We start from the raw sequence: 25,985 nt of genomic DNA, 5'->3' as shown, positions 1-25,985 counted from the left end.
ATCCTTCGCAGTGCAGAAAATAAAGAACACGTGTAACGTTTGCTGGGGTCCATACCCAGGTGAGAGTGCTGGGAGACAGTGAGGTGGGCAGCAACTGGCTTGAGAGTGACTGGTAGGTCCCTTTTTCACACTCGACAGCAGGGGTGGCCCACCTGTGGCACAAGTGCCACAAATGGTCTGGGCAGCCTCTGTGTGCAGCACACAGCAGTTCAGGGAGGGGACAGGCAGCACAGCAGCAGACAGGGCAGGAAGGAGAAAGCAAAGCAGGAGATCAGGCAGGAAGCACAGCAGGAGATCAGGCAAAGGAAGGGGATCAGAGTGGCACTCAGGGATATGAGGGGCAAATCTGTGGCATGCCTCCCAAAAATGTTGCCCCCTCTCTCCACTTCTCTACATATTGTGCGATTTACTAAATTATTTCTTTCTCAACTTTCTTTGATGTGAGAGTGAAGCATTGCTGGCTTGCTCTGTGCATGCAATTTAGGTAACCCTGAATTTCCAGTCACATGAGATTTAGCCTCTTGAGCCACATGGCTTAATGCCCCCCGTCCCCTCCTGGGAACAAAAACATTTCGTTTGAAAAGTGAAACACCTGGCCAAGGACTGTAAGTATCCTCAGCTCCTTCAGTGGGTTTCTATCATGTATTTTCCTGGAGTAAGATGTTGGAACATTTTGTAAATGCACACCAATGGAGGTCTTTTCCTAGGATGTCTGAGTCTGAGCTCAGAACCAACAGCTGGGACCACGTTACCTTTCCTCTTCCTTATTGGTTGAAACATTGAACCTGAGTGTATTCTCATGGATATGCTACAGAAATCTGTATTCAAAATGATATTTCCAGGCAGCAATGGATTGCTGGACATGTACAGGCAAAAGACTGAAGAATGTGACTTGAAAATTCTGTGTGCAGTAGTGAAGATATCACTTTATTCCAGGCTCCATCAGTCTATTTAGGGTTTGTCTGCTCCAATCTGACTCCTTTAGACCCAGAGACATCGTCCTCTTTTTAATACCAGGCAAGTTGCAAATTGGCTTAAAAATATAAAAGCTGTCCTGATCCATAGGCATGCTTTCTCCTGCTTTTAGCTGTCGCAGGGCACCTTAGTGCCTGCTCCTAGAGAGGAGAAACTGCCAGGGAGAGAGCCCTGGCAGAGCCAATTGAGCACAGCTGCGAGTTGCCGGAGCAACTAAGGGGAGCCAGCTGCCTGTAAGGGGCAGGGCCTGGCCCTTATGAAGCCCAGGGCTGAAGCCGGGCTAGCAGTTCTCTGCCAGCAGCCTGGGAGGCAGGAGCTTTAGGACTGAGGATGTGGAAAGGAGCCTAGCAGCAAGTACCATGGTCATATGGAGCAATGTTGTTATGGCCATAGGGCTTCGGGTTTGAGTTACAGCCAGACGGCTTGAGCTTGCATTTGTGTTACAGCCTAGGGGCTTGTGGGTTTGCTTTGACATTGTGATATTACACCCGGAGGCTTGGGTGAGGCTGTAGGGGTTGAAGGAGGCCTCAATCATAGGGACCCCAGAGAGTGTGGGGTGCCCTAGCGCCAAGAGGGCGCATTAATTTCACAGTGCCAGTGAAGGCACAGCTTGCACGCCAGTGCGGGAGCAACTGGCAGCAAGGAGCGCGGCCAGTGGGTCGCGGGCGCAACCAGTAGGTTGCAGACGGGGAACATAGACCCCGGATCACATGCGGGGTACATAGACCCCAGCCCCAGAGCGAGGGGCAATTTCATTGAGAAGCCCAGGGTGGGCACGGCGAGCCCCAAAGAGGGGGAGCGCCACATTGTATTATTGAGAAGCCCTAGAGAGGGGTGATATGGAGCAGCCCTAAGGAGGGCCATACTGACGAGCCCTAGAGCGGGGCCATATTGAGGAGCCTGAGATGGGCATAGCGAGCCCGGCCGCAGGCTAGTGCGGCAACACCCCTCAGACCGAGGCAGGGCGCTGCGGTTGCCCCCAAGAAGACAGGGAGTAGCAGCACGGTGAGCTGGGGTCAGAGAGGGTACCCGTGCGGTTGGCCGGAAGGGCTGGGGCCCGCTAGGGAGTCCCTGAGCGGGACCGCACCATCAGGAGAGTCCCGGTGAGAGGCTGGGTGCGAGAGAGAGAGCCCAGAGTGGGCTACACTTTAGAGGAAGCCCGGGAAGCGGGCGTGCAGACCTAACAACGTCCATTACATCTGCGAGGCTTGGGGCGTGGTATTAGGGGCTGGTAGGATCCACGCACGGCCCATAAGGCTGGGGTGCTTGAGTAGCACCCATCATACGGGGCAACCCACGAGGGGTCCAGGAGCTTATGTGCCCGAGGAAACACAAGGCAGCCTCCCTATTACATATTCCAGCAATACGTGGGAGGCAAGAATGGAGGGTGCCCTCGGGCCGAAGTAGCGCGGTGAGAGGGCCTCAAGGAGATCACGGCCCTCCGCGAGGACCCCGCCATGACATTAGCTTTAGGACATCTGAAGGCATCTATTAAAATAGTTACAGTATTAATAAATGAATTTAAGAAATACACTATGTTCTCAGCTCTCTCTCTAGTACAAAAAAATCTAGTGATTACAGGCTTTAGCTCAAAAATACCAATGGACTGACCCAGACCTCTGAAAGCATAATTCTAAGCTTATAGCTTCTGCCACAGAGATAAAGAGGGAAATTTCTTTCCTACCAGTAAGTAGATTGAAAGGTATTTGCAAGATTAGTAATGGTACTATCTTTGATTCCTGATACCAAGCTCTTGCCCATGATGAGGAAAGGTTAAGGCAGTTATCTGAAGAGGTGCCTTTCACTGCAAATAAAGGAAACAGCCTCTTGGATCATTGTCAAGGTGGCTGAAAAATCTCATCCTTGTTATTTTCGTTCACCCAGTGCATTATGAATAAGCCTGACCATGTGCCATAACATACTGCACCACCTGGAATAAAAGGGAATGCTGTCTGGGAGTCCCAGCCTGGAGGGGAACCTTCGTGCTGGCCTGGAAGGGAGCTGCCAAACTGAAGGAAGGGTGCAGGGTGATTTCCTGGCCCCTCTTTGCATCCTGTTAAATCTTCTGTGCCAGAGATGACTCATCCTTGGGGTTCACAAATATACTTCTGACGTGCTGCGTTTTTTCCCCTTCCTTTTTTTCCTTTTGAAATGGATGGATAGCAACCGGAAAGTGATACCTATTTTGAAAAGAATCCTCTAAGGAAAGGAAAAGGTTATTCTGAGCCCTGCTACCAATACCGTTGAACATAACCCAATTTTAGGGCTCTAAACTGAGCACTGGCCTATACTATCCATTTTGCGGGCTTTTTTAGAACCAATGGAAATGCTGTCAGCCCAAGCCACCTGCCTTATTCCTTTGTCATGACTGTGCCAAAAGCATCTTTATTTGGATGGGAAACTGGTGACTAGATACTCTAGTCATGTGCCTCCTCCTCTCTGGAAACAGATGCATGCCTGGGATGTGGGAATCGTCGCAGGTGTTGGGGGATGTATTTTGTGGGTGTTCTTTGTTAAAACACTGGCAGCACATGATGCTAGTAGAGCAGAGGAAAGGAGTTTGGTATCTGTGCTAATCTTCCAATGAATATTCCTTTACACTTGACCACATTATAGTAAGGGGCATCTCAGAAAAAGTGCTAGGATAAACTGAGATGCTGAACTTTGACTTCATATCTCCGCTATAAATATTACGAATAATCTATGTGAGGCCAGGTTGTAAATGCCATCTGATGTTTTAGCTTCAGCAGATTTAGTAATTCTTGACAGGGAGATTAACATTTAATTAAAACAATATTGGTAATTACAGTTTTGATAAATTCAGTGACTTTTCTTACTAGAGACAGAAATAATCCTGTGAGTTTATTAAAAAAAAAAAACTGGCAGAAGAGGTAAGAAATTATCTTTGTAAAAAATGCTCCGGCAGTTGTTCGTGCTAGCCCATTATACTGCATTTAACAATAAAAATGCTGCAGTGGTTGAGGTGTCATTGTAAAATGCTCTCGAATGCCCTTCTTTTATGTAAGAGCACTTATGGTAGAGAGACAGTAGCTATTGATGCCATGTTCCAGGCCCTGTGAAATGGCTACCCTGCTGAGATTGTCCATAGCATGGTGTGATCATCATAATAAGGTTGCCACCTGGCTAGTTTTTGACAAGCTGTGCTCTGTGTGTGTGTGATTGGGTGTGTTACATGTGGGCTGTTAGCTTTTTTTTTCACATAAAAGCCAGTGAGAGCTTAGCTGCGAGTAGGCTGTTTTTACTTCGAGTTTGTATGCTGCGCCTTTGAATTTCCACTGGGAAAGAGCAAAAATCAAGGAAACCTTGAGGTTTCAGCATTTGTTTTTATCATAGCTTGGGACCAAAATATTGGAATTTCAAAAAGTTTAGAAGAACAGAATTAGAAACAGTAATTTTGGAAATATTGTAACATTTTTAATAAAACTGTCAACATGAAAAAAAGATGATGTTGCCATTAGATTGACAGGTGCCATTTCATTTTATTGAAGGGACCTGAAATACTCCATCTTATGTCAGTTCCATATCAAACTCTGTTTTCTTAAACTGCTTCATGGCTTAACAGGAGTTACAGTTCAAGGCCTGCTGCCTCCACTTGCTCCAATGCAGGTGCAGGGTCTGGCTGAACTACCTCTCCCATCAATTATCCAGTCGTGACTCCCATGATACATATACAGAGGGAAATCTACCTTGCATTTGGCAGATACCGTCCTCCAAAGAACTCTATGGGTAAGAAGGAACGAGAGCCTGAGCTACCACGTGCTGATAGGGAAATGCAGTTCAACATGGAATTAGACTGATTCAAAATTAAATGTTTCAGGTCAGTTGATCGAAATGGAATATCCTGATCTGGAGTTAAACTGACCTAGAAAAATAACTCCGTCTTCCTAGGAGAAAATCAAAACTGTTTTTGCAAAACTAATGTTGTCATATGGAAAATTTCAGTTACTCAAAAATTTCATTTTCCATTGAAAAATTAAACCAGTAGAAAATGTCCTGATCAGCTTGTGTCTTGGTTTTCTTGATGAACTTCCTGTTCTAGTCACAGGGTGAATATGGTTGTGTCGGACCAGGTCCCAGACAGAGGGAGTGTGGAGGTGATCCCAGAGTCAGCTCAGCTGAGCTCAGGTCTGTTTTTCTGTGGGTTAGCCCCAGCAAGCCAGAGATGGGAGGACATAGTATGTTCATAAACGTCATTCTGGATTATTTGCTTGCTGAAGGGTTTCTGACAGAGCAGCTGACCAACTTTTTTATCAGAAAAATAACAAAGGCTTTTGTCATTAAAAAGGAAAGATCAAAATTTAGTTTTTAAGAATAGCTGAAATGTTAGGGGGTTGTATTATTGCAAAGGAAAGGAGGCTGAGAATAAGTGGTCAAGAATGAAAGGAAACTGTCTTCTTGGTAATACAATAAACTCGGGGCTTTTCTTGCTTAGTTTTCTTGCTAGATTCTTGGATTTTGCTTGCACCATTCAATGTTGATGCATTTTCACTGCTTTGCAGGGGACCAGGTTAGAGGAAGATTGGAGCACCTTCAGCTCCTGCAGAGAGAGCTGGTCAAGCAGAAATAGACCTTCTGGGGCCTCATTAGACAGCATTTGTGCTGGGCGATAAACCTTTTGCCCCCCTGCAAGGAATGAACTGCCAGAAGTCACATGGAGTCCTGGAAAAATAAACAAGGGGGTTGCTTGCGTTCATTGTGCCAACCAGCCCACCTCCATAAAGAAAAGAAGCAAGCATGTACCTATATGTTAAAGGAGAACAAGAGATGGTGAGTGCACCTGATAATTCCATGCAGTGACACCTCAAAGCTCGCTGGAAAGTACTGTGGTCAGAAGTATTAGGAGAGTTTTATTTGCAGGTGCTTCATTGTTGTTAATCCACTCTTATTAACATTATACATTGCATATTCTCTATCCTTACGCATTTAGAAAGTAAATAAGCTCATCAGACACATGTTCTGCTTTATGAGAGCAGAGCTGCATAAAAGAGTGTGAATGAATATGAATAACCCGTTTTTGGCATATCCCGAGCTTTGGAGCTGATTTGTATGAGTCAGAAATACGCACTGTGAAAAAAGGGCTCTCATCCCAACATGGAAGGAAGAAGTGGGGAGACTCTGTAAGACTGATATAAGGAACATGTCCCTTCCTGAGACAAGGCTTATGAAACAAGTGATAAAATTTCATGTGGGGGCTCAGTTTTCATGAAAACTATTGGAGTTTATACCAACACTCTGCTGATGCAATTGTTGCAGCACAAATGTCTTCAAAAGGACTGTATGTCCTTGAAAGGGAAGAGAAGTTAACAAGAGAGTCTAAAAAAATCCCAGCACTTGAAAAAGTCTAGAAGCATTTAAATTTTGCTTTTACTTTGTTTTTTTCCTTTATTTCAAATGGTGAGTCTTCAAGAGGATATCTCTATACTTCTTGTCTTTACAGTGAGAAGTGAAAATCATTAAACCGTTTAGCCCCATCTGCATGTGAACTAGAGATGGGCCCAAGCTAAAAGGGGTAAGTATGGATTTGCAAGTCTCTCACATTTCTGGGATTTTGGGTCATGGGTTCCAACAAGAACCCATCATTTTTGGATCAAAGACTAGAGCCACAGCTTTTTTCTTCACTCTGAGTTATTCACCTAAATTATGTCAGACAAGTAGCCATAGCCAACACTCTCAAGGCAAGAGTCCCTCTCCACCACCACGGACAACAACTCTGCCTGCCAACCTTTGGCACTCACCAATAAAAGGTGAGAGCTAAGAGGGTTGTTCCTGTATTCAGAGGTGGTCTTTAACAACAGCTCTGCCTGCGTACACCTTGGCCAACTATGCCATATTCTTGCCTTTACCTGTGTCCAGTTCTTCACCAACAGTTAAGTAATGGATGCTTTCCATTGCTACCTGGAAGCCAAGCCTGCTTCAGTTCTGCCTCCCATTGGCAGGGGGAGGCTTCATGTTCTGGTATGAACCCTTGCTAACACTTCAGAATGAATGTGAGAGCACAATCCAGCCAGGAAAAGGGACAGTCATTCATGCACTTCTGAATAGCAGTGAGATTAGTCTGCAGCAGAAAGAAAGGGACAGGAGCATGCCATTGCTTCAGACACTTAACCCACTTGTCTCTTCACGGGAATACTTGTTAGCAGGGCACCACATCCTACAACTGAAGAAAACTGACTTCATCTTGTGAGTATGTTCCCCAAACCTTCCTTCCCAGCCATATGCCCTACAGATTATTACTTTCATAGTCAGTAGGATCAGAAGGGACCTAGTCAGGCCTGGGCATGGCCCCCGGGGCTCTACACAACTCCCCACCAGACCTCCAGCACGGCTCTCTACAACACCAGGCTCTCCTCCCCATGGCCAGGGGCCTCCCTGCCCCATAGCAGGGGTGGGGGTCCCTGCCCAGCCCTCGGGGCAGGGAGCATGGCTCCGCAACCCCATGGGGGCTAGGGGATCAGGGTCTGCTGTACCCCCATGGGCACCCTCCTGTGGGGCAGAGGGGGAGCTGGAGCAGTGGCCAGCTGAGACTCCAGGCTCCAGACCAGCTGCCCAAGGGGGGCAGGTGGAGCCACTCTGGGCAAGGCCAGTGCAGGCCGTGGCACCCACGAGAGAATGGTGTTCAAAGCTGCCCTCCCTTACTGCAGCCCAGCTGGCAGCAAGGGAGTGGCCGAGAGCCTCTTTCTCCCAGTGCCCCCCCGCCCCCGAGACCCACTCCCTTACTGCTCAGGCTGCCTTCTCTACTACTTGCAGCATAGCGAATGAATGGTGCAGACTTCCCATCAGTGACCTACTGTTTGTCTAGGTCACAGTGTGAATGCCATGTTACTTGCGACTTTCACTTGGGTTAAGACCTTCAGGTAGTACTGAAAACTGGCCTACTCCTGGCAGGCTGGCTCTACCTATTATGTGTTTATACGGTGGTGTGTGACATCTCAGAGAGGCCTTAGGAATAAGAGTCAGTCCACCAGGCTGCTGGATAACTGGGTCAGCAAGCTGGCAGGAAACCATGCAGAGCTCTATCCCAGTGTCACTGAAGTCCTCCAGTTTGAACAGAATGTTTTGATTTCAATGAATCTGAAAATTGATGAAAAAAAAAAAAAAAAAAAGTTTGATCAGAAGTTTTCTAACCAGCTCTAGTATCTGTAGGCAGAGACAGATGTAATATTTGAGGTGCTCACAGTACCTTTAAAGCCCCCCAAAAAGTGCAGGTACTTTAGCACCTTCCAAAAGAACATGATAGGTACATGGGTAGTAGGGCTGTGTGAAATTTCACTGGCTGTTTCGATTCAACACTGTTTTGACTCATTTCAAGCTCGAAACAGCAAAATTGAATCAAAACGAAGGGCTTCGAAACAGCCTAGAAACAAAACGAGGCTAGTCAAAATGTTTCAAAAGTTTTGAAATGTTTCGAGTTTCAAAGCAGCCAGCAGCCAGGTGGTGGGAGACAGGGGAGAACCTGGCTCTTCCGCAGCCTGGTGGCAGGAGACAGGGAAGCTGATCACAGTGCAGGGGAAGGGAACTGAGCCCGGGCTCAGTTCCCCTCCCCGGTGCTGTGATCGGGCTGGGGAAGGGAACTGAGCCTGATGACTCAGTTCCCTTCCCCAGTGCTACAATTGGGCTGGGAAATCAGCCCAGCTGGGCTGAGTTCCTTTCCCCAACTTGATCCAATGCTGGGGAGGAGAACTGAGCAATCAGGCTCAGTTCCCTTCCCCAGCTCCCCGGTCCCAGGGGCAGCACTCAACTTCCCTCCCTCATCTGGCAGGCAGATCAGGGGCCCACAGCCCGGGAAGGACTGACACAGCCCCTGTAGCCCTCCTGGGTTTGCAGGCCCCCATCTGCCTGCCAGATGGGAGTGCCTGTTTCAAGCTTCCCCATTATAGCGAATGGGCGAAACATCAAAATAGTCTCACTATTTCGACAAAGTGAAACGGAACAGCCGTTTCAAATCAAAATGAAATTCAAAACAAAATGCTGTTCCATCAAAACCTCAAAACTCAAGTTGAAACAGAATGGTGCCATTTCGCACAGTCCTAATGGGTAGTCCTCTAATATCTCACATTGCTTTGTTTCCTTCTGCTACTGCTCCAAGGAACTACCTCTATAATTTATACCAAACTCCATCTGACCCTGGCATTTGACCTCATCTATTTACTGTCAGGAGTAAGGGCACACCATACCCTCATTTTTCTCAGTCTGTGCTATAATAAGACAGCATTGAGAAGCTTCAGAGCATGTCACTAGCAGCCTTCACCCAGCATGTCAATGCCACGGTCTCTGCTATGAACTGGAGGCAGCAGAGTTAATGGACCTCTTTGCCATATGGGGAAGTGAGAACACCCAATTCTTATTCCAGACAAGCCACAGACCAATGAACCTTGCAAGAAAAAAAGACTATAGACATCAGCCAGGTATCATTCACTGGCAGATAGAAGCTTCATTAAAAATTACTGGAAACTTTAGGCTGTGTCTACATTGTTCGGTAAAGCTGACTTCAAGACCATACCACTAACCTGCAAACCTCTAAGCTTGACTTCTGGTAGCAGTCCAGCTTGATCTCCAATGCTCTGCACAACTTCAGGATCTGAGCGTAAGCCTCTGTATGATGCTTGCTTAGCCTGTTGGCTTCTTCAGACAGGAGCCCGGGTATTACTCCTCAGCCAGTCCTCCCAACTACAACATAGTTTTTATGCTGCAAAAAACCCCAGACAAATAAGCAAACAAAACCAAATCTTTATGCCCTATCTCAGGCACTAGAAGGGGAACCCCTTTGGCTCTGGCCCTCAGTGCAGCAGTCTGGTCCCTTGCTGTAGCAAGCTGTTAGTCTCACAGCTGGCTTCCTTCCCTACCATCTGTTCCTTCACTCCACCCCTTCTTGCTCTCCTCTCTGGGTTTTAAGCTCACAGTGGGACACTTCCTTCTTAGCAGAATACCCCACAGCTGCAAGTCATTAACAGGGCTGGCTGCCCCTTTTTAAGGGGACAGATCACCCTGTTATAGCCTCTAGCTCATATCTCACCACTGTGTGTCCAGAACTCACCCAGGTGCTGCAGGCCAGCTCTCAGCTCAACTGCCCATGATTAGAATCATGCACAGGAAAAGAGACAAGGAATTCACAGTGAGATCCCTAAAAGGGCTCCAATAGAGGAACAAAAAGCTTGATATGGTGAGGGCTTCAAGGTAACAATTTATACACCTAGGGCTGTTGAAATGCAATGCTCAGAGCTGACCCTAACTATTAGTGTAGACCAGTGGTGCTCAACCTTTTGGCCCTGTGGGCCAGATGAGTGGTAAGAGCTAGGCTGCAGGCCAGATCCTGGGGTCAGCTCCTGGATTAGGTCCTATGCAGCCAAATTAGGCCTGCAGTGGCTCAGCACAACTCTGCATAGCTGGACCAGGCCCCATGCTACCTCAGGGTGGCCATCCCATGCAGAGCCAGGCTATACAACCCGCGGGGCTCCCCAGAGGTGCAGAGATTTGTCAGCAGGTGAGTGTCAATTAAAGCTGCCCAACTCTTCTGCCACTACATTTTTTGACCCTTGAGGAGCCCTGTGCCACAGCTTCATGGGCTGAATCTAGCTCTCAAGACATGAGTCGAACACCACTACTATAGAAAGAACTTCAGATACAGATGAGCCCAATTTAGCAGCTCTGTGTGTCCCATATTTGTAAATTTGTTAGCTCATAGAGCTGAAAGATATAAAGCATGTTCTTGTAGTGAATAGTCAGAAAATGTGCAGAGTTTAATAGCAAACGATATGCTTTTTATAAGATTTTGAAACCAATTTATATAATGGATTGAGACATTTCCTTTATATGTTAACAAGTTAAAATTTCTACATAGGCATCCTCTGTGAAATTCTTAATATAGCTTTTCCATAAGGGGTAGGTGCTAATGTGATCAAACTTAATTATTACTGAGGGAAGTGCATGTACATTCTGATCTAACCCACCATGTCTCTTTCACTCACTCAGATTAGCCACAATGCTTATTTCTAGGATGTTGCTAAACGATGTGCTGTATTTTGGGGATCAGCTACACCAACCTATTGCTTTGATTCTACCATAACAGCATTGTTGCTAACTCTCAAATGTATTCATGAGTCCTGAAATGTTTGATGGTTCTTGTATTTGGAAGTCCCAGCTGCTGGAAACAAGTGAGTTTATAAGAATCTGTGCTCTCACCTTAAAAGTGAGGCTGGGGTGGCGTGGATGCTAGGGTGCATGGTTGACAGGTGGCAAGTTCGAGGCCATAGAAGAAGCACTCATGGCACAGCTGTGTCAGATTGCAACAAATCTGCAAATTCTGCTAAATACTTCCTCCCAAGGACATGAGAAGGAAGGACCTTGAAAGAGGTTGTAACCCTCATGATTACTAAGAAAAGCTTGACAGCATAACATGAATGAACTCAGGAGTCTCAAAAATCAGGAAGCAAATCAAAAGTTAAGATCTATCATCTAAGAAACACCCCTACCCTTTCACCTCCCTGTGATTTTAAGCCAATCTCATTATTTTGGTAGACATTTATACTTTTTTTGACTGCTTGTGGTTGTCAGTAGTGTGCTGGGAAGTATAGAATAGATGGCTAGCATGGCATCAAGCTGGAATAAGCTGTTTCTTTCTTAGGTGCAGTGTACATTGGCAGGGTACACTTAACGGTTGGCTGCGTAGAGAATGTGACAGACAGAATAGTGTCTTGTGTGATCCTAAGGGAGTATAAACAGGAGCTCTGTATTCCCTCTGTTTACCTTACTCTCTGGTAGCTATCAAAATAATTTAGAGTCAAGCTTCAAGTTTATAAGAATTGCCGGTGGGAGGGAAGAGGTTAATTTGGTTTTTTTTAGCTCTGATGTGAATTATCCATTTTGGCAAGTGAATGGGAACAGATACATGTACTCAGTATTTTCTGTCACACACACTATTATTAGTAAGAAACACATTTCCTTTTGGGGTGAACATTAGGGACAAAAATAAGGCTGTTCAGATTTCCACCTCCTTTATTAGCTCTGCTAAAGCAATTGTGCTGGCATTTAGAAGAACTGGCAAATGCATTTGCTCAGCAGCAAATATGATGCATTCAAGGTTCTTTTCATGTTAAGAAGAAAATAGGGGCTTTTAGGCACTGGAAATGTAATATCCAATCTTCAGTAATGATTTTTAATACTGTCAAAAAGAAAAAAAGGCTCCCATTCGATCACTCACACAGCGTAAAAGGTGGGAAATAGCCTGAAATGATCTGAAATCACCTTGATACAGGTCTAGGCTTGTATTGGGTGCATATTTGCTGTCCACATAAAGACACATTTGCCTTTGGTGACAAAACATTTGGCTAAATGTTGGGTTTTATATCCAACATGCACTGTATTCCTTAGTTCTTGGACTGAGTTTGTTTTACTTTGTAATCCAATAAAGGCACATAGGCAAGACACTTCACAGTACCATTGTGTTCTTCCAATCTGGAGGAGGATATATAATCTTTTCCAAGAATGGGCATGTTTTGTTCTTATCTAAATTTCAGTTCACTCTAGTTCAAAGTCCTTAAATGTCTTGCTTATTAAGGAGCTGTGATTGCACATGATGGGAAGCCTGAAGCCAAGTGAAATACTGGGCATGTATATTTGAATTGCAGTACCCGTGATGCTCTTGATCTCTGTTGTTTCACTATAGTTTCCTCCAAGTCCTAATAATCTACAGGATGTGTTGAACATGCTTGTGTTGAGTATGCTGGGTTCCTAAGCCATCAGACTGGTTTATCAGATGCCAATGCATCTCCACTTTCATCAGGGGATTGCACCCACCTACCACAAATTTGCATTAGAGCACCTCTTAATAGTTTGCTTTACAAGTAGAAACTGTGAATTGCTTTTCCACTGTAGCTTGCATCCTGTTTCTATGTGATAAATTAAACCAAGCCCTCTGGCCTCCAATACAGAGAATCACATGATCTTCATGACCTGCTATTACATTGCAGAGGGAATGATGATTCTAGGCTATCCTAAGAAGAAAGAGGCCTGATTTTTGTTTTATGTTGCCTTCCAACAAAGAGAATAATGTAATCAACACCACAACAGTTGCAAACAGCATATCTGCTTTTCTCACCAAAGTGACCAAGGACTGAACAACTTTGGAAAGCAATCTACCTTCTTGGGGTGAGAGGTGATTCTGACAAGATGGGCCCAAGGCATACTGATGAAAGAGCTTGCATGAAGTATGTGTTTTTCGGCTGCATCAAGGACTTTAATATCCATCCATCAACTTGCATTTGCACTAAATTCCATTTAACAAATGGTTTTCAAAATAGGGTGAACTTCTGAAACGAGAGTATTTATAGAAAGAGCTATTTAGTCTGCTAGCAATTTTCAGTATTCATTTTGCTATTGCTGAATATACAGAACAGGATTATTCACCCACATTACCCAGCTGCTTCTGTTTGATAATGAAGTGAAGGTTGTGATGAAAGTGTCTTTCCATGGAAATGACTGTGATGTCACAATTCACATTTATGACTTTAAATTGGGGTCCATGAAGAGGAGTTGATTTTTGAAGGAGGAAATACTGAAACATAAATATCTTGGAGTATTAGCAAAATAGTCAATTAAAATTCAGTAAATTAGAAGCCAATGATGAATGAACTAATTTCATTTTTCTATACTATATTTGAATGATATTTCCCAACAGGAATGGTCCTTGAAAAAAATCAGAGTAACTCATAAAAAGAGCAGTTGTATTTTGTTAGGAAATGATTCCTCTTTAGAAGAGAGTCAGTGGGGTATGAAATTCACTGGGAGAGATGTAGGGATTTGCCAAATTCAGAAAGCTTAAGCAGCCTTGCTTTTTCTGGGTCTGTTCCTGTTATTGTAAAGAATAAACAGGGATCTTAAATTTGATGAAATGTCTTTGCTGCATCTTCAGACTGAAAATTGTCAGCTTGGCTGGATGCATAAATTTTTATTTGGATGTATTTTGCTGCCTTTAGCCATTGACTCTCAAGATCAGTATTTTAAAAATGATCATATCTTAAGTGAGAATGTTTACCTTGCTAAGTGGCCCTGAAACATCCATTAAAATGTGCACATGACTATTTGACAATTCAGGTAAATAACTTTAGGCAACATATTTGCATCTGTATGTTTCGCTTAAAAGCTCTGCATTAGTCAGACATTTTTTGTTCTTTTCCTACATAAAATGGAATTGATGCTCAAATGCTTTTGAAACTCTTAAGAAAATAAACTTTGCTTTAAAATACTTTTTCTGTCTAGATGCTTCACATATTTTAGTGAATTTATACTCCCAGCAGCCTCAGGAGGTAGGGAAATATCCCCATTATAAAGATGGCAAAATATATTCTTTTGCATTTTCTTCATGGAACATACTGTTTTTTTTCACTAGGCTGTTGATTTATCCATACTGGCTATGCACCACAACATAGAGTATCTGATTTAATTCCAGCCAAATCTTCCAGTCACTGTCCTTCAGTATCCAATCAACTAATAGTATTTCAGTCTTCCCTGAAATACTATTGGGGAAGTATTTTACCTACTAATAATATAGTATCACTAGTGATATAGCAGATAGAACTGTGAAATATATGCTGCAGGCCACAGTCCTGTGCTATCAAGTATGAGATAAATGACCTGGAAGACCTTTTCCATCTCTAACTTTTACCTTTCTTCTCCCTATATTATTAGGTTCAGTATTGCATGTGCCTTTGTGCATCCATTTGCACCCCAAAAACAATGTCCATTTCATAGCAAGAATAAAAAAGTTCAAGGAGGGCTTATACTAAGTGTAATAGGGGGCTTTCTTGGGGCTGGTCTGCCACTGGCCTGCTCACCTGTTCTGGGCTAGCCTCCCGCCTCCTCATCTCCTACGCCTTGTTGTCTTTGAATTGGTTCTAATAAGGTGGGAGGCTGCCTATTCTTCCCGCAATGCCAGGGGGGTGCCATCTGCAGCTCCATTGCATCCCTATACCGCAGCCCAAGCCTCACAGATGGCATCCAACTGACACAATGCTCCCAGCCTACAGCTGGGCCAAGCTTAGCCCTCGTTGTCAGGCCTCAGATACACACATTCATACCATCCTCCTCTCACTAGGGCCTCTCACACTCCACCCTCTCTCTCAGGGTCTTTTTCACCCATTGACAACTTGTACCACCTTGCTCCCTCTCAGAGTGGGCCCCTTCGGCCATAGGCTTTACCTAATGCACGCTTTGGGGGGCAGACATGCCGGCTTTTGGGCCTCTCCCATGACCCTCACCAGGGTAGTGGCCAGCCAATTACCCAACTGGGGCCAAGCTTGCCCTGGCCCCTCCCAGGGCAACTACACACACAGCTCCCAGCCCTCTGGTTTCCCTCTCACTGGGGCCACAAGGCTTCCCTCCCGGTGGGGGCTCAGGTGGCCATAGCCATGCCTGGCCCTTTTATACACACAGTGTTGTGGGGGCTAGGAGTTAAGGTGTCCCAACCCACTTTTTACTGGGGTGGTAACTGGCCTGGTATTTCCTGGGGGCTTCCATGCCACTGGGAGCCCCACCAGGCTACCCATTCCCGGCAGGGTGCAGTTTTAGGTCATGCCCAGGACTAGGAGCCTCCAAACCATCCCCTTAAGCTCTTGCCCTTACCTCCAAGATATTCCATACAGCCTTTCAGCCAGGTAATGTTTCTGCCTGGCCTGCCAGCAGCGAACTGCTCTGTTTATATAGGTGGCCAGAGTTCTAAAATGGCTGCCATAATCAAGCTCCTGAGGGCTGTTTGGCTCAGCCCTTAAAGTGTCCGGCACCAACAGTTCCCTGCCACTGAGGAAAATCTGCAGTGTAAACTGAACAGAGGTAGTTTCAAGGACAAGTCCATTGCAACATGGCAGAAGGAAATGCATGGGCTCTCAATTTGACAGCAAATAGGTTATTTATTAATTTTAAGTGTAGGGTCGGAAAGAATGATATTAGCACTGGAGGAAAAGCCACAGAAAATGGTAGGTAAAGAGGTAAAACTCATAACATTGATCTTATCTTCAGTAAAGGGATATATAACAAATGAGAAAAGATAGTGTTTGTAATAATACCAGGGATGAAAAGTATCCTGTGCTTAAGTTACAAATAGATCAGCCCATTGGGCTCATGAAAAAGTTGTGCCTACTGTAGGAGACCAAAACATTTCAGGATATCTTCCAGGGGATAGGGAAAGTCTTAAGGTAGTGTAGAAGAAGGGACCATCTGTCCCATAATTCATGCCCTGAGAGAATAAAAAAGAAACTGGACAAGTTGGTTTCTCTGGGAATCAGAGTGGGGAAAACAGCAGAGTGCACGTATTTGCTGGTTATTGTAAGAGGGTATGTATGCCCAACCTCATTTTCAATTTAAGGGGAAGATTTTAGTACTAAATTGGGTATTTTTAAAGATGCTAAGATGGTGATTCCTAAGGCATTACAGAAAGAATATGTTAAAAATCATTTAAGGATTGAAAAATCTAAGAGAAGAGACAGTAAATATCTTAAGCTGGCCTTAAATTAACATTTTAGTAACAAATGAGTGATATCAAGGAAGCAGGTAGGCTTGTCACATAAGCTTAGCCAAAAATATAGGCCAAATCAAACAAAGGAGCCTGTGTTGGTGGCACAGGAAAAAGTAATTCTCCAGAGCAAAATCTGCATAGACTGCTTTTTCCAGTCAACTTAAACTAATTTCCAAAAAGGAGAGAGACAAGGACACTGAGAGTTTTAACAGCTGTCATATTTCTCCTGGGCCAGATTGTCCCTGTCCTTGGCTGGGACAGGGACAAGTCATAGCACAGTTGTGTATATGCCACCCTGCCAAGTGTCACTTGGTTTCACTGCTGCTTCTTCACCGGTAGGTGACTGGTGAGAGAGCACATATCCCAGCATGCCTCACATTTGTCTAGCTTCTGGAGGTTCCTCGGGATTCCCCAACACAGATGTTTCAATGTGTGTTTTCAGACAGGCAGCAATGACAGGTTGAGATGTTTGAACCCCAGGAGATGGTACAACCAGAAAGGGTGGACTTACTACCATCTGAAAACAGTGATGTTGATGTCACGGAGGAGAACTGCAGATCCCCATGACAGTATAAGGGGCCTCCGAGACTAAATGAACACTCCTAATAAATTTTACTTACAAGATTATAGTTTACTGCACAGTAAGCATGCACGTCTTCAAGTACACATGCTTACTGAGCAGTAAACTTCGCTGCTATGAGCAAATTTGCTGCATGCCAAAGCAAGTAGAAAATTTACTCGTGCATACTTACTGCACAATAATGCTCATGTAGACACCACCCAGGAGCAGATTTGCTCCCAGTCAGCCCTACCACTAAGGGGCCAGCCTGAACTCTGACCCAGGGCCCTGGGGCTGGAGTCTCTCCTGTCCCAGGGCTGGGCTGCCTCTGTGGAAACCCCAGGCAGAGGTCCTTTAAAAGCCTGAAGGTATTTTGAGCCCTCAGGCACAACAGCAAGGAGACTGAGGGGAACTCTTGGCCTTTGCTGCCCCTGCACAGGCTGCGGGGTACCTGTGCTAGCTTGCTTGCACCCTGATGCCACTGCCTAGCACTGCATTGCCATGCAGCTGCCAGGCCCGTGTAAGCCCCTGGGCCCAGCTGCATCCAACTCCTGGCCATTAGGGTCAGCACCAGCTGCCCACAGCCAACTCCCATTAGCCAGCCTGGAGCCTGCAGGTGCTGCAGGGCATTGCCTCACCACGCACTTCCTAGTCCCATGCCATGCCCCTGTGCTGGGCGCTGTAGGCAGTTGCCTAGGCCTGGCAGCACAGGGACAGCTGTGTGGAGGCCCGGAGAGCTGGTGCAGGAGCCTCAATGGCTTCATCACTGACACCATTTGCCATGACTCAGGACCCCAACTGGTTGCTAGAGGAGACTGGTGACTTCATGCTGCTGTGGGGAGAGGCAGAGGTGTAGCGGCAGTTTGCATGAGGCGGGTACTCCAATGCCCATGTCTATGAGGGGCTGTCAAGCTGGACGTGGGAGCATGGGCATGATTGGTCAGCATGGCAGTGCCACATAAAGGTCAAGGCCTTGCAGGCACAGTGGATCACCATCACTGACTGCAATCATTGGTCACGGAGTGCCTGGAAGTCCATGCCCTTTATGCAGCAACTGGATGCCATTCTTGTGCCCCAGGCCCCAAGAATGCTGTGTGCACCAACATTGGCAGCTTGTCTAAGCCCCAGCTCTGGGCTGGCCCCTGTGGTGATGTGTTGCTGGGGAGGGACCCGTGAGGTGCCAGCAGCTCATCCTGCCAAGCTTCCTGTCCTCAGCCTCCACCAGCAGCTCAGGGAGCCTGGGCCAGTGGAGGGCCCCAACATCGCTGTAGCCTTAGGCCCAGCCATAAGGCATGGCTAGCTATGTCACCTCCAGCCACCAGCAGCACCAGCTCTGCCCACACCTCACACCCCGCCTCCCGAGGACACTGCTAGGAGCTGTGCGCTATTCCCATCAGCCAGGACCAACTGGAACCACTGGGCATGCAAGCCTCAACCACAACATAAGCCTTGCACTGGGGGGAGGGCCCTCAGCCCTGGCCCTGGTCCCTCCTTGCTGCCCTTCCTCCCTGCCTAAGCTGGCCACACTCCAGTGGCCCCCAGGAATCCCACCCCCCCAGAACATGAAAAGAGGTGGGAGACAGTGCAAAACTTTATTGAGCAGCCTATGCCCCTGCAGCTAGGTGGGCACAGGCCTCTCACACACCGAGGAACGTGTCAATGTTGGCGGCAATGCCCTCCTTGACTGTGGGGGGCAGAGACTTTTAATATAGTCACAGGAACCTTTCAGGTGGTGGCAGAGGATGTGGGACAGCCCAGGCTTGCTCCCTGCACTGTTCAAGCTCCGAGTACTGTGCCAGGTATGCAGGTTTGCCAGGGGCACCATGGCCATCAGCAGAAGCAGGGTATAGTGGGTTGGGCACCCCTCAGTCCCTGCAAACAGCTCCTCATGCAGCACCCAGGACACACACAGTAGGGGTACACTTGGGGCACAGTGCTGGCATGGGATGGGGCTGGCTCCAGGGCACTTTCCTGGAGAGGCCCCCTGCAAGGAGCCTGGGGGAGCAGGCAGATCCTCAGCCCAGTCACCTAGGAGCCCCACTCTGCTCAAGCCTGGATGCTGTGGGTTTGGCAGCAGCACAGGAGACCAGCAGGCCTGCAGGAGGATAAGTGGGGGAAGTGGGGTCTGGAACTGCAGCAGCAAATGCTGCCAAGAGCCTGGCCTGTCTCAGCCTGGGAAAGGGACAAAGGAAGTAGGTTACCTGTGGCTAGCTGGCCCCAGGGGAGCGAGCAGGGATGGGGAGCTTAGCCAGCAGCTGCCTGGGCCCAGGCCTGCCCAGCTGACCTACCATGGTTCCTGGGCACTTGTGCATGCTCGATCCCCAATCTGAGACCAGGCATCGCGTGTTCCCCCCCATCCCCCCACCCATCTTATCTCAGAAATGTTGCACTCTCACAACCAGCTTGTTTCTCATGGCTATGCAGGCCCTGCAGCTACATGTTGGGGAGAGGCTGCTGTTGGTAGCTGGGTACAGCCTCAGGGTCACTGTTGTCCTAGCTGGGGCCCTGGGGATGCACCAACTCCACAAGAGGAGGAACCAGGATTGGACCCTCCTCCTGGGATGGCTGGTGATGGCCATGGAGAATCGGCAGACAGATGTGGTGGGTGGAAGGCATTGCCCAGCAGAATAGGTGGCAGGCAGAGGGCATGGCCTGCAAGGATGTGTGGAACCAGCGCGAAGGGGGGTGTGACTGGGCAGACCAGGAGTTGAGGACTCAGCTTTTGGCCCTGGAGTGTGAGCGTGTTGATGCCTTTCAGGAGCAGTGTGTGGTCATGGCCAGGGCAGTGCAGGCACAGAGGAAGACTGCTGGGTGCTGGACACCATCCTGGCCCTCGTGGTCACCTTTGTGCCGCTTACTGTTCTACACCTGACCCTAGCCCTGCCTTTGCCCTGGCAGCCACCCACCACCCAGCAGCAGGCTCCCTTGTTATCTTGGGCAGAGGTCCAGTGCTGCCTTCACCAGCCAGGAGCTCCTGCCACAGCCCCTAGCCCCCAGCCTGGGCACCCTGCCACCCAGCTCTGCTGTTCACCCTGGTTCCACATGGGTGAAGAGCCAGAGCTGTCTGCAACAAGGCCAAGACTGCATGCCAGCCCTGCTGGCCCTGGTCACTGGCTGCTGGAGGGGGAACCACCCAAGCTGGGAGACCAGTGACCTCCATCACTCCTGGGCAAGCCCCCTGCCCATCAGACTTGCTGCAGCATGCACACCCTTGGGGGAATGGCCAGAGGCCTGGGTGCTGGCTGGCTGTCCCTGAGCTCTGCCCCCTAGATATCCCCACCCCACAGCTAGATATCCCCACCCCAGGAGGGCACACAGACACACCACATTGTAACTACTTTGCACAGGGAAGAGGGTGTTTTATTGGTGGGTGGGATGGGTGGTAGAGGGGTTCTGGTGTTGGGGAGGGAGAGGGGATGGGTTCTGGTGTTGGAGAGGGAGTGGGGAAGGCGGGGTCTGTTTGCTGTGAAGGCAATTAAATGTTTTTCTGAGAACTGTCTGCAGTGAGCGTAGTGCTGGGGGCAGGTGGTAGGGTGGGGGTCTGTGGATGGTTGTCCAGGTGAGCTACTCTGGGGAATACAGGAGGAGGTGATTGGCCAGCACCTCTTGTACCCAGTGCCCTGGCTCCTGGTGGCATGTGTGTGGCTCAGCCAGGGCCTTGGCTTGTGGGGTCTGTCTCTGGCACAGTTGCTGCAACTTGTGGTCCCACTGCCAGGTGTTCTCTGCTTGCCCTGCCTCCTCCACCCAGGCCTCACAAAAGAGCTCTGGGTCTCACAGATGTTATGCAGCATGCAGGCTGCGATGATGACCTGGTGGATCTTGTCCTTGCTAAACTCGAGGCAAGTGGTGAGGGTGCACCAGCGTCCCTTGAGGTGGCTGAAGGTACACTCCACCAGTGCATGGAGCCAGTCCAGGCACTGGTGGAAGTGGGCCTGGTCGGGGTTCATTTGGCCAGTATAGGGCTGCATGAGCCAGGAGCAGGTAGGCAGGGTGCCTGATAAAGACGAGGAGGACCACCATGGCACCCAGTTGCAGGTCTGGCACCCCTGCCATGAAGCACCCTCTCTACACCAGGGCTGGCAGGGTAGACATCTGAGACATGGGTGTTGTGTGCATTGCCCGCCCAGCTGGCACTCACATTGGTGAAGGCATCACAGTGGTCGACAGCAGCCTTGAGCACAACGGAGTGAAAACCCTGCCAGTTCTCAGTTGGTTAGTTTGGAATTTTGAGCTGGTTTCTGGAGAACTGAAGTTTCCTAATTCTAACATGAATAACTTTCCCAATTCTAACATGGATTTCTTCCTTGGTGGCACTGAGCTTTCAATACTTCTAAGGTAGGTGAAGCCCACTATCTCTTAGATCTACTCACTGTTCACTTCTTTGTGGCATGGTATTCTAGCAAGTATGTTGTTTTCATTTCTTCTTCACTGATCTTCAGCTTGACTTCTTTTAATCTTCCTTGTATTTCAGTTTTTAGCCTTAATCAAATCTTGAAATGTCTGAGCCACAAGGAAGATACTGCCTGTGAAGTCTAGGAGTTTTGGGTGTTGCTTGATGTCTAATGTATGCTTCTTATTTCACCTCTAACTGTTTCTCATCATCCAGTCAATAACTAGAAGAAATGGCAAGAGTGATAGAACTTAAAATCATTCAAATTACAAGCAAGTGTGACCTTCTGTCACACTTGCTTGTAATTTGAATGATTTTAATAGAAAGCTAAGGTAGACTCTTTTAAATGTGAAATGATTATGAAAAGGGCTTTCACAATATTAACTGTTTTTTTCTGGAATTCCGCAATGTCCAATTAGTTTCCAAATAACATCCCTATCCACTCTATCAAATGCCTTTTCAAAGTCTAGAAAGTTTTGTGGGTGGTGTGAAAATGTTCCCTAACTATTTTTTTCTTTCTGGAAGCCAGTCTGTTCATCTCTAAATTCTGTCTTCACTGCTTGTTTTGTCATTTCTTACAATATTCTTGCCAAGAGTTTACTAATGCTTCTCTAGTTTTTATATATCACAAAAGATCTCCCTTCTTAAGTAACTAAATCATGAGATCTTTCTTCTTTTGAAGAGCATCTTCTCAGATTATAGTAAAGAGTTCATACATGGGTAATGTAAACAGTAGACTGCTTGCCTTTCTCATGTCTGCTAGCGGGATTATGTTAATCCTTTGGATTTTTTTCACCTTTTAAGCCTTTTCTTAATGGTTTTCCTAATTTCTTTTAACTGTACCTGTGGATGTCAGTCATGTGGAGAGTGTTGTATGGTCATGTCCATCTTAAAACACTTGCAATGTTAATCTACCATCTATTCAACTGGTCTTCTATTTTGGAAAGTCATGTTTTTGGGCTAATTGTCCTGTGCTACTTAGAAATACTTAGGTATTTTCTTATATAGAAGCACTGGAATTTGGTAAACTGTGTTCTTGCCTTTTCATTGGATAGCAGCTTTAGCTTCTTGAACCAAGTTATTTACATGGTTTCTTTTATGCTTCCTAGTACTTGTATTACTTGTGGCTTTATTCAAAAGCATCTTTTCCTTCTTTTATCTAGTCTCCCCAACTCATTGGACAAACAGTCTTTTGCATCCTTTCTGAGGGTTGAATTGCAGGTTCCTTGTATGTTTCTTTCTGTTTCTTCAACATTTCTGTGGTCAGAAAGGTTTCAAATCTGTTTCTCTATGAAACGTAAAATAAGTTTTTGATAGTTGGCTCCTTCAGTTACATTATCTCATATATTCTCTACCAACAACTTTCACTTTATTTTAAAGTTGATAACTTCATTCTAAAGACTCCTACAAGCAAAGCCTGGTTGGATGATATATCAGCACCTATATTTTATGTGACATCCTCCATGGTTCCCCTCCATCTTCTCTCAATGGTTAAGCAATAAATGTAGTAAAGCATGTTTCCATCTTGGATACCTAAATAACTATTGTGAGATTTATAAGGTAACATACTTACTTTCATTGCCAAATAATTTAAAGCATAGAAATAATTCTCCATTTTCAAATATAGCACAAACATAACATGTTGATGATGTGAATCTGAGATCTCCTTTTCCCTGGTATGCTGTCATTGTGTCACTGTTCTTTTAGTAAATGTTATAATTCAAAAAGTAAGACAACTGTAGATAATTGTTGTATGCATAATTTCACACAGATTGTGCTGGCAGTTTACTAATCTCTGAACATCGAAGAGTTAATGAAATATAAGGAGTTTGTGGAGTGTCAATCTGAGTTTGTAGTCTCTGTTAATGATTATAAAGAAGTCCTATATCTGAAGGGTTGTATTGCCTAAGATTGAGGTCAGACATATAAAAGAGATAGTACTGGAAAACCAAGAAGTTGGCAAGGTACAGGTGACATATAGACATTTTTTAAGGGATTATGCTGCATTCAGGAGAGCAAATGTGCGTGAGAGAGATACATTTAACAAATTTCAATATTTATGGAGTCTTTAAATCAAAACAGGAAAGGAAAAGCTTGTGGTTATCTTTAGGCAGAATGTTACCTCTTCCTTTCTCCCTTTATACCTTATCTCTAGAAAATATTATCCTTACGCATAAATCCAATTTCCACTCTATGCAGTTGACTCAAAAATCTACATCTGACCTCCAGACCTGTCTCCTGTGCAAACTGATGTCTTGGTGTGCCTCTCTGAAGTCTCTTTGTAGATGTCTAGCCATCAGCTGAATTTCAACATGGCTAAATCTAAGTTCTTAATCTTCCCCCAACTCTCCTTTCTCTCCTCCTGGGGCCGTACCACCATTTGCCTGCCACGTTCTATAGTATTGGCATCATCTTAAATCAAACCTCTCTCTAGTGCCTCATGCCCAGGAGATGTCTATATTTTGCAGATTCCTTCTGCATAACATTTCTAAAACATTACCCCTCCTGTTCATTCACACACCTAAAACTTTTATCTAGATTCTCTTGACTTCATTTCTGATTACTTCAACATCCTTCTTTCTGGCCTTGTCTCATTGTCCATCTGTACACCTTCTGTTATCTCTTGTCTTATCTTTAGACTATAAGCTCTTTACATTAAAAAGAACTGTCTTTTCTTCTTTGTTTATACAGTGCCTCACAACGAGAGGACCCTGGCTCATAAGGAAGCTCCTAGGTGCTATGGTAATACTACTACTTGACAAATTAATTAACAGTTTGAATGGAAATGTAATGAAGACAGCTTTAGCAGTTGTTAGCGTTGGTTTTGGCTGCTTGAGGCCCTTTATTTAAAAGCATGGAAAGAGGAGCTATGTATGGTGTAAAAAAGGGTAACACTAGGAAAGGGAGTTTTTTGCCGTTTAGGGAAATCACGTGAGGATTGTAGCTTGCTGGGGTATAGTTCAGCCATCAGATGTCTCCTGACTGTATTGATGCTTCCAGGAAGGGTGGGATTTCTGGTAACAAACAGAGACAAAAATGAAGCTGAAACTGTTTAGAAAACCTGTTTGTTTTGTTAGCACTTTGGTGCCGGCCTCTCTAGGAAATGTCTGTTGTTTAAGGAGAACAGTGACTCCAAATATTATGACAGAGGGAAGATTGTTAAGAAAGCAGTTGTGAGTATAAACTATTGTCACCTTTTTAATTTAATATTTTCATGTACAGTTCTGTTCTGCATTGCTCATTAGTGTAATTGAGACAGCAAGTTAAATTTGCAGCTGCACAGGGCCTTTAAATTACTCTTATCAACATTTTATTTGCATGAACAATGAAGCACCTCACATGCACTTTTCTGTATGCTATAAAATATATTCTTTGCAAACTTAGGCAGAAATCTTTAACGCATAAAGAGATTTGTAATAACATATGTACATTTTGTCAGGCGTTGGATTAATCATGAAGTGAGATGCGGCTATATTGAGGGACGCTGTTCCTTTTATCTTCTCTGTGTTAGTAGTAGTTCTCTGTGTTTTGACATGCATCAGACAGCACATGTCCAAGAATGCTTAAGGAAGCAGGGAAATGAAACAAACTTCATTTGAGCATCTTTGTACATTCAGCACACACCTCCCTACAGACCAATGTGTGCCTAATAATACAATAAGAGGCCTAGGGACCCACCAGGAAACTACAAGCCAGTTAATTTGATATCACTTGTGGGAAATGTGCTGGAAGCTATAGAGGGATTTGTTAAGGGAAATACTTGGCAAAGCCAATTGATTAGGGAGATTTCGTAAGCAGAAGTCCTTCACGAACTGCCAGCATAGAAGAGTGGCTGCAGAGGATGCTGTAGCCAGACAGTCTCAGGATGCCATACTGATGCCACACAAAATGGGATGCCAGTCCAATAAAAATAAACAAATAAAAAGATTGGGAAGTAAATCCTTTCTTCTGTTTGAAGAGGGTTTTTTTTCCAGTGGTGCACAAGGTTGTGCCAGTAGCTGCACTGCTGGTGGCACTGGTGTTGGTGGTAGCCAGACCAACAGTCCCACCAGTTCCTATTTTTACACCCACTCCTAACTTAGCAACCAGGGCTCATAGGGCCTGGCACATAGGGCCTTCCTCCGTGGAGCACCTGAGCCCTGTCACTTAGAAAGAGACAAAACTCATATTTTGCAGGTGGTTCTGCTTTCTAGAATGGTCCAGAACCAAACCTGAGCTCCAAGTGCTCCTAGACGTTGTATTTGCTTTGAATTTGGTAAATGTTGTATACCCAAGGGCAGCACAGAAACAGCTTCTAAGTAGCCGCTTCTTCAGCTGGCTTCTGATCTCATGCCCAAAGTGAATTGAAAGAGATGGATTCACTAAGTGGGTGGGTATTTTCTACGGCAAAGCAGGCAAAAGACAGGATCGTATGGATGTCTTCCATCAATGCTGCCAAGGAGAGACCTGGGCTAGGTGTTTGCAAAGAAAAAGCTGGTTCATGTTACATCATCCTATGAGCTTTGTCATGCAAGTGGTCAAAAGCAGTGGCTGGG

The 25,985-nt window shown here is 46.0% G+C and overlaps 1 long non-coding RNA gene across 1 annotated transcript; it reads right to left on the bottom strand.

The window, feature by feature from the left end:
• Positions 1–4,454: 4,454 nt before the first annotated feature.
• Positions 4,455–15,690, bottom strand: LOC132252072 (uncharacterized). Its single transcript, XR_009463767.1, has 4 exons — positions 15,613–15,690; positions 13,132–13,301; positions 9,504–9,682; positions 4,455–8,067 (listed from the first exon to the last, which is right to left on the bottom strand). It is a non-coding gene; the product is annotated as an uncharacterized LOC132252072 (long non-coding RNA).
• Between the last annotated feature and the right edge of the window lie 10,295 nt (positions 15,691–25,985).

The sequence above is a fragment of the Alligator mississippiensis genome, chromosome 1, assembly GCF_030867095.1.
Source record: "Alligator mississippiensis isolate rAllMis1 chromosome 1, rAllMis1, whole genome shotgun sequence".
NCBI lineage: Eukaryota > Metazoa > Chordata > Crocodylia > Alligatoridae > Alligator > Alligator mississippiensis.
The sequence above is the reverse complement of the archived record's forward strand: the minus strand, read 5'-3'. Positions and strand labels throughout refer to the sequence as shown.